The 8014-nt window shown below is 38.6% G+C and overlaps 1 pseudogene; it reads right to left on the bottom strand.

The window, feature by feature from the left end:
• Positions 1–5071: 5071 nt before the first annotated feature.
• On the bottom strand, positions 5072–5733 carry Bnip3-ps8 (BCL2 interacting protein 3, pseudogene 8; annotated as a pseudogene).
• Positions 5734–8014: the final 2281 nt, after the last annotated feature.

Consider the following 8014-nt stretch of genomic DNA (forward strand, 5'->3'; position numbering starts at 1 on the left):
TGTGAAATCTCTCGTGTGTTTTCTTTTTGCAACCTTCTCTCACACACAAACACAGCGTGGGTGGATTAGAAAAAGAAAGGGTAGGACAATTATGATTAGGTTGCTTCCCTCTGCATGAGTTTGTCCTTAGAAGGCCACAGAACTGAGTAGTAGACTTTATACACACAGCCAAGGAAAAGGAGTTGCTTGATTTGCATCATCAATTATTACATTTGCACAATTTTCAAGGTGCAGGGTAAAACAAAGGGCAGAGCCAATTGTCCTCAAAAATTCAATCTTTTGAACTCTAGTGATATGAATCATTGTGATTCTGTGTAAGTGAAAGGAAAGTGTCAATTAGAAACAGAATCATGGCAATCTAGAAAGATCCATGATGCAATGGCTAGAGTATAAAACTATACATTTCTCCTATAAACTTAGCACTTGACTATTTGATGTCAGTTAGCACATCCTACTGTCTCCATCTACATAGCCTTACTCATTCAACGCGACACGAAACTAAGCTAAAACTCTGACGTGAATAATAACAAAGGGGAAAGGCATGCCAAACAGGCCAGACACACAATTGCATCTCTTGAATGAGAAGGAATTATTTTGTTGAGAAAACTAAATAAATGTGTCTCATTGTTAGATAGCCCCCGGGGTAAAGGCCTGGGCTCCACTTGTGCTCCGAAGCACAGATGGTTTTTTAGAATGTGTGAATGGGTGTGCATCCTAAAACCCAGTAGGTGAGAATTCGTACTTAGCTCCGTGCTTTTGGCCAATTGCGGGTCTGAGAGAAGGATGTACAAATGCCCTCTTATTACTATAAGAAAAGCCCAAACCTATAATGTCCTTCCAAGACAGAATTTTATCTTTCTCTGTCTTCCACACAATGTACACATACACTTTCTGAATTTTAGGTATATTTAGAAACAAGTTATAAACAAAATTTTAAAGCATATTCCTTGTGACAGCACACTGACAGAGCCAAGTACGTTGGCTTAATTTATTTTTGATCCTGTAATGAACCATCGCTATGCATGGCAAGCAGAGAGGAATTTTATCAGCATGAGAGAACATGGTTTGGCAGAAATGCTTAGTTAGAATGTGCACATCAAAATTTACTCACATCTAAGGAAAAAGAAAACTTCAGAGACTTTCTGAGAGATAGTCTATTTATAAATTTTGTATGGATAATATTTTATACAGACATAGATTAGTTAGTAATCTTTTTAAAAGATCACGGTATGGAGCCAGAGAGGCATCTCAGAGCCCTCTTGCCAAGGACCTGGGTCCTGTCCTCACTCTCACTGCCTCAACAGTGTCTCTACCTCCGGTTCCAAGGAGTCTGCTGCCATTTTCTATGCTCTGTGGACACTGCATGCCCACAGAGTACACACGCACATGCAGGCAAAACATAATATATCCTTTTAAAGTAAATCAGTTGTGTTTTCAACAATCAGGGCAGGCAGTAATATATGAAATCATTTACCCTCGTGGTAGAAATGAAACCATGAATCTAGCAGGAAGAATGAATGAGTGAAGGTTAAAGTGAAACCATACGACCTAGAGTAAAACAAAGGGAAGAACTTGATCTTTGATACAGAAAAGAGGGTAGAGTGGTGGATGTGGCATCAAGACGAAAGTTGTTAGGGGTGATATTTGAGAAGCGCTTTGCAGATTTACTGGGCATGTATAGTATACAAGCCAGGGGTTGGAGAGACAGGCTTCCGTACTGCAGCGAAGGTGACAGGCTCGCAAAACTTTATTTCATTAAGGAAGATGGCAAAAACATGTTCCCTTAGTGTGGAGAGATATAAAGAAAGACGGAGATTGACAAGGTCAGGGGGCTGCACACAATGGGTCTTCAGATTGTCCACTCAGGAGAGGATAGAGATGACACCATCGGAAAGGAAGTCAATGAGCCATGCAAAGGCACATGCCCCTGTCAGCAGGGGGACAGGAGCTGAAGCAGGAGACACCTGGAGTGTCAGAGAAACTAGTCAGGTTCTAGAGTGGGAGAGAGAAGTATAAGAAATAAGCTTGCAGAGGTTTCTAATTGTGTAGGGCCTCACGGGCTTTGCTTAGAAATTTCAGATTTTGTTTCAAGTAGGACAGAAAGTCACTAGTGGATTCTGCATAGACGCACCACATCATTTGGCTTAAACTTTTAAATGGTAACTAGACACTTGCTGACATTCCAAGGTAGGGACCAAGGGGAGGTAAGTACAGTCACAGAATCGTCCCTTGCAGAGATCTCAGTGAGCGACAGTTGTACTACAGGTCATAACTTCTTGACAATAGCTCGGTTGCAGGAGCGTAGAAATTTAGGCATGAACGTGTAAGTAAGGAAAACATTCAAAGATGTGAAGAAACTTGAGGGCCATCAAAATATGGACGGGCTTAAAGCCTTAACATTAGATAATTAATGAGACCTTTCAGAAACAAACATAAAGAGAAGAAAGAAGACATCCCTATATTAACCTTAGCATCAATGACCAAAAATCATAGAATAAAGAGGGCTTGGCAACTAATTCTCTGATAACAGCATCTGTGTGGTAAGAGGAAAAGATGACAGTGAAGTGGGGAAAAAATCAGTGGGATACAGTAGAGTAAAGGCAAGACAGCAGAATTAACCTTGATCTTTAATCTTCCCATCACAAGATCATCTGGAATATTGAAAATGTGGTCTTGGGGGTAACACCTACCAAAAGGAAAGGTATTCTTACAAACTGTAAAACACAGAGGAATAGGCAAGCCCACATTCCTTGTGTAGCCGTGGCAAGCAAAGGAGAGTTGTCCAATTTGTTTGAACAGAAAATACATCCAAAGCTCTGAGCGGAACCCCTTCCATGTGTGACCAAGTAGGAAGGTCAAGATACGATGGGATTGTGCTCCTCTGCCCATGCACCGGAGCCTCCCTGTGAAAGAACACAAACCCAGTGCTTAATGTGTAGAGGAGACAGAATTCCAGCAGGTATAAAGAGCAAACGTGAGAAAGACCTGAAGAAGGACTTACACGGTACTGCTTATAAACCTTAGCAGATGCAGAAGAGGCTCTGATGCCATGCTCTGGGACTGTGGTGCTTACTGGAGGACACTTATCACTCTAGTGAGTCCTCAAACATAAGAAGACCTTCCCAAACAAGCGTGAGCAAGAGAAAATGCTTCCACAGCAGGAAGTAATCTAAAACACTGAGCAACAAATAACAGACTGCAAAACTAAGTCTGAAAAAAAGCTTTAACTTAATATTTCAAATGTAAATATAAAGGAAATTAAAAATCACAAAACTGATAAAGGCTGCTTGTTAATTAAAAAAATGTATAGAGATGGGATAGCTACCCATCTATTAGAAGGATGGATATTAGAAAATAAGGAAGGATATTAGAAAAAAACAAATAAAACTAAAATACAAAAATTTAGGAGACTAAAGTAGAAGGGACAAAAGCTGCTAGAATCAGTGAGATAAGAAACAAATGAAAAGGAAAGAAAAGAAACAAAATCTACCAGCTGTAGCTGACGTCATGATCAGAGAGGCTTAGGAACCAGAGAGGGAAAATGGTGGAACACACAGTTAGTTAGAGGGCTGAGGGAAAATGGTGGAACACACATACAAATGGAATTCATGAAGAGAAAAAAAAGTGGAACAGAACAAGTACAGAATCGTAATTGAATAAAATTTTCCATACAAAGCCCAAACTACGAATCTCATATTGGAAGGGTATTCCATGTAAAAATCAGCCAAAACCTTAAGTTAATAACAAGCTATATTCTAAAAATCTGAACTTGGAAGGGAATATAAAGAACAGCAGATAAAGCTGCCTAGTCATGTGCCAGATCAAGAAATGCTGCTTCATTGCGTTTCAGCATCCGCGGTTCCGGGCACATGACTCTGTGTAGGATACTCTGTGTAGATACCGAAGGTAATATAAGCCAACTATTTGTACTCTGCCTCTGTCTCTGTCTCTCTGTTTCTCTCCCACACACACAGACACTGTGTTAAGTAAAATTTTTATGGCCAATCTTAAAGAATAAAGCATGAAGTTATTTAAGGACCAAAGTTGAGTTCATCATCGAGCCCTAACTTTTTCTAAGTCACTCGTTCTGTTTTTTTATTTTTAATTTCTTATTTTATTTTATGTTTTGACTGATAAAATGTTACTTTTATTTTAACAGACCCGAGTTAAGTGTGAGACAATGAAACAAATACAACAGAATATATACAGCATGTCAAAGAGGCAGGCTTTAAAACCATGCTATAGAAAAGAGAAGACTGGGAGGACTCCTGATTTAACAGAAGCTTTGGATACTCATTAATTCATATGCAAATCCAGCATTCTCCAAAAGATTTGGCCAAGATTTTGTTTTTCATTTCCTGACTTTTAAAGTAGATAGATTTGCTTACAATACAGGTGATTTTAAAAGCACTGAAAATTTAGTACAAACCGTGGAATTTAATCCAGCAGAGTGATAAAGGTACCTGCAATAAAACTGACCACCCAAGGTAATGGTGGACAGCAAGGCTGGAATCCTCATCTTGCAAGCAGGAAGAGGGGGGACTGCAAAGTGGGGTTTGTGGGTAGCCTTAGCTTCTACTCACTACTTAGTTCATAAAGTAAGAGCCCTTTACAGATAACCCACACCTTTTAATTTTCTACTATGTAATAGGATTATAAGGCCACTATATTCCTTTGGGAAAAACCTTTTAATAATTTTAATATCACTTACTCATTCTTTTGAAGTGTAAAAAGTCTTAACCGTCTTACAATTACAGATCATTTCTAAATACACCATTGCTACTACATTAAAATTATTTATACTATTTATATCTAATATCCAGAGAAATTTACTAATACATGCTGCAGTAGACATCAGTCTGACATGCTTATTAATTAATCCCATAGGTATAATTATAGGTCATGATAAGGGTCTATTCTGCATCATTAAATCAGGAACGCTGCGTTTACAGAACAAGTAAACACACGTAATACAGTCAGACACACAAGGATCATGCTAGCTCTTCAACCAGAAGTCACACCTCAGACATGAATTCTCATTGTGTGAACAGAAGTCAGATCCAAATCTTCATCACAAGGTGCTAGTGGAAATTGTCCGACACCATCCAATGTAGATTCCCCAAGCCAATGGCCAGCAGATGAGACAGTAACAAAGAAGGAAGGAAAATCTTCAGAAAGTCTGCTGAGAAAATACCCACTTTTAACGCTTGTGGTTCTCATGCTGATTGTAGCTGTGCTTCATGTGTTTAAAAAGGAACTTCTTGGGAATATTTTCTGGCCGACTTGACCAATCCCATGTCCAATCTGAGTTTTTCTTCCAGACACTTTCAACTTCTTCTCTGGATATAATCCTCCTCACACAGAGTGCCGTTTTTCTTGCCAAAGCTGTGGGTGTCTGTTTCAGCTCTGTGGGTATCCTGTGGTGTCTGGGAGTGAGGTGGGCTGTCACAGTGAAAACTCTTGGAGCTGCTTTATCCAGATTCATGCTGGGCATCCAACAGTATTTTTTTCTGTGTCACAATTAATAAGGACAGAGGCTGGAATGCTGCTCCCATCCCCACTGCTGAATTGCAGTTCTACCCAGGAGCCCTGCAGGCCCTGCTCTATGACATGGTGGCTTAGCCAAGGAACCAGAGCCCAACTGTGACAGGCCTGGGAGGTGGTTACCAAGATATAGCAGGGCAGCCTGTGCTCCAGCTCTGAGGCCAGGCGGCATGGGACTCCTGTTTTTATTTAAAACTTCAACCCATTCTTTCTAATTTAAAATAACATTTTTTGCTCATAGACAATATCTATGAGGCAATTATCACATTCTATTCTCATAATCTCTTTGTTTCTGCCTCCATTTTTACAGTTGTCATTTACCAGGATAGGTTTTAAGTATATGTTAGTCTATAACATTTACATCCATCAACAGATCGACAATTTAACATCTTTAATGTCCTAGGGGTGAATCTATGGTACTTCTTGGGGTCCTTTAGACACTAAATTCAAGCAACTGCAGCCTTAGAAGCTAAGGAGAATGTCTGTTCATTTTGAGAAGACAATAATTAGTCTTAAGGGCACAGCAAGGAGGAGGGCATCTGCATCTGGCAAAAATAAACAAATAAACAAATAAACAAACCAAACCAAAGCAAACTAAACCAGCAAAATAGTCCCTCAGAGAGAGAAACATAAGCCAGGGAAGGTAAGCTCTCATCAACTATACAGTGGAGGTTTGAATACATTGAAATAAATAATTTTCAGTTCAATATATATATATATATATATATATATGTAATGTGTGTGGGGGGGGTATGTATATATTCATCCATCTATCTCACTGCATATATTTTATGTTTTATATGATCATATATATGCATGTATGCATATGAACATACATATGCATATGTATGGGGTTATGTATATATTCATGCATCTCAATGCATGTTTTATATGATCATATATATGTATGCATATATATTCATATGAACATATATTGTATGTGAGGGGTATGTGTATATTTATCCCTCTATCTCACTGAATATGTTTTAGGTTTCCCCAGGTACAATCCAAGTAAATGGCCTAGACTGACCAGAAACTCAAACCTAAACTGGTTTTCAACTCCGATACTACTAGCTTTGTCTCCCAGGAGCTGGAGTTAAAGGTATGCACCACCACAGCCCACTAAAGATGACATATTTAAGTACAATGACATGACTGGCATCTTACCACTTGTCAGGAAAGTTCATTCATAACACTGAATATTTTAAATATTATATAGACTTCATTCCAAAATTACTAGTTATTTGAGAAAGAGATCATAAATCAAAGCAAAACTATAATAAAAATGGACACACAAAGAATCTATATGTTGACATTTTTTTAAATAGAATTTTAGTTACTTGCTAGAGTGGAGAACTTTAGAAAAAACTGAAGGACATTTTTTTAAAGCTCAAAAGGAAAATTTGAAGATAAAAGCATACTGCCACTTCACACCTAAGACATATGAGAGACACAGAATAACAGGTACTGGGTGGTATGAAGCTGGGGATCTCACATAATGCTTGCGGAATATAAGGTGGTTCTGGCTATGTGGGGGCTGTCTAAGGGGTCCTTGGAAAGTTACCTAGTGTTAACCAGTAACTGAGAAATTCTAGACTAGACATATATTCGAGAGAAATACAAGTTAACTTCACACAAAGCTTAACTCTAAATATTCAGAGTGAGGTATTTCATAATAATCAAGAGTAGAAAAAATGTTAACTGATAGTTGAACCAAATACATTATATACATAAAACAACTATTACTAAGAAGAAAAGAGTTCAGTACTTAAACATTATAACACAAACAATTCTGACAACCTTATGCTAACTGACAGAATTGGCATTGTGTGATTTTGCAAATGTGTAATATCCATAATGAGCAAACATGCAGAGACAGATGGTACCTTAGAGGCATCTGGGCTGGAAGAATTGTGGGATTTTGGAAAGTAAGCGGTAATCAGCATATAATTTCTGTTTGGTGGTGAAAACATCCTAACATGTCTTGAAGTCATGGTTACGTGACTCTGTGAATACACCAAAACCATTGAATTGCATACTTCCGGTGGACGGATGGATGATGAGGTGTGTTGCTTACATCTCAATAAAGCCATTGAAATAAATTATATGCAATTAACAACTCTCCAAATCTCCTTTAATTGGATTAATTATAAAGTTAATTAGAATATACATCAGAAGATGTATCAAGGAAATCTATGCACTCAAACATGGCCATTGCTTGGAACTGCGGGAAAGAGTGATTAGCTGGAAAGGTCTAACGTTCCTGCATAGAAGGAACCGAAGTGCTGAAAAGAATGAAGACAAGAGGTCAGAGGCAAAGCACGGAAAGGAGAAAGCCAGGACCTTCACTCGCCGACATCCGGCCATCACAGCAGGGCTACAAGTTAGACTACAGCTCAGGTATGCTGTAGAGAGCTCTACAACCACATTGGAAAATTGTCAAGGATATTCAGCTAGGAATGGCACATTC

Source organism: Rattus norvegicus, chromosome 2, assembly GCF_036323735.1.
Source record: "Rattus norvegicus strain BN/NHsdMcwi chromosome 2, GRCr8, whole genome shotgun sequence".
Lineage (NCBI taxonomy): Eukaryota > Metazoa > Chordata > Mammalia > Rodentia > Muridae > Rattus > Rattus norvegicus.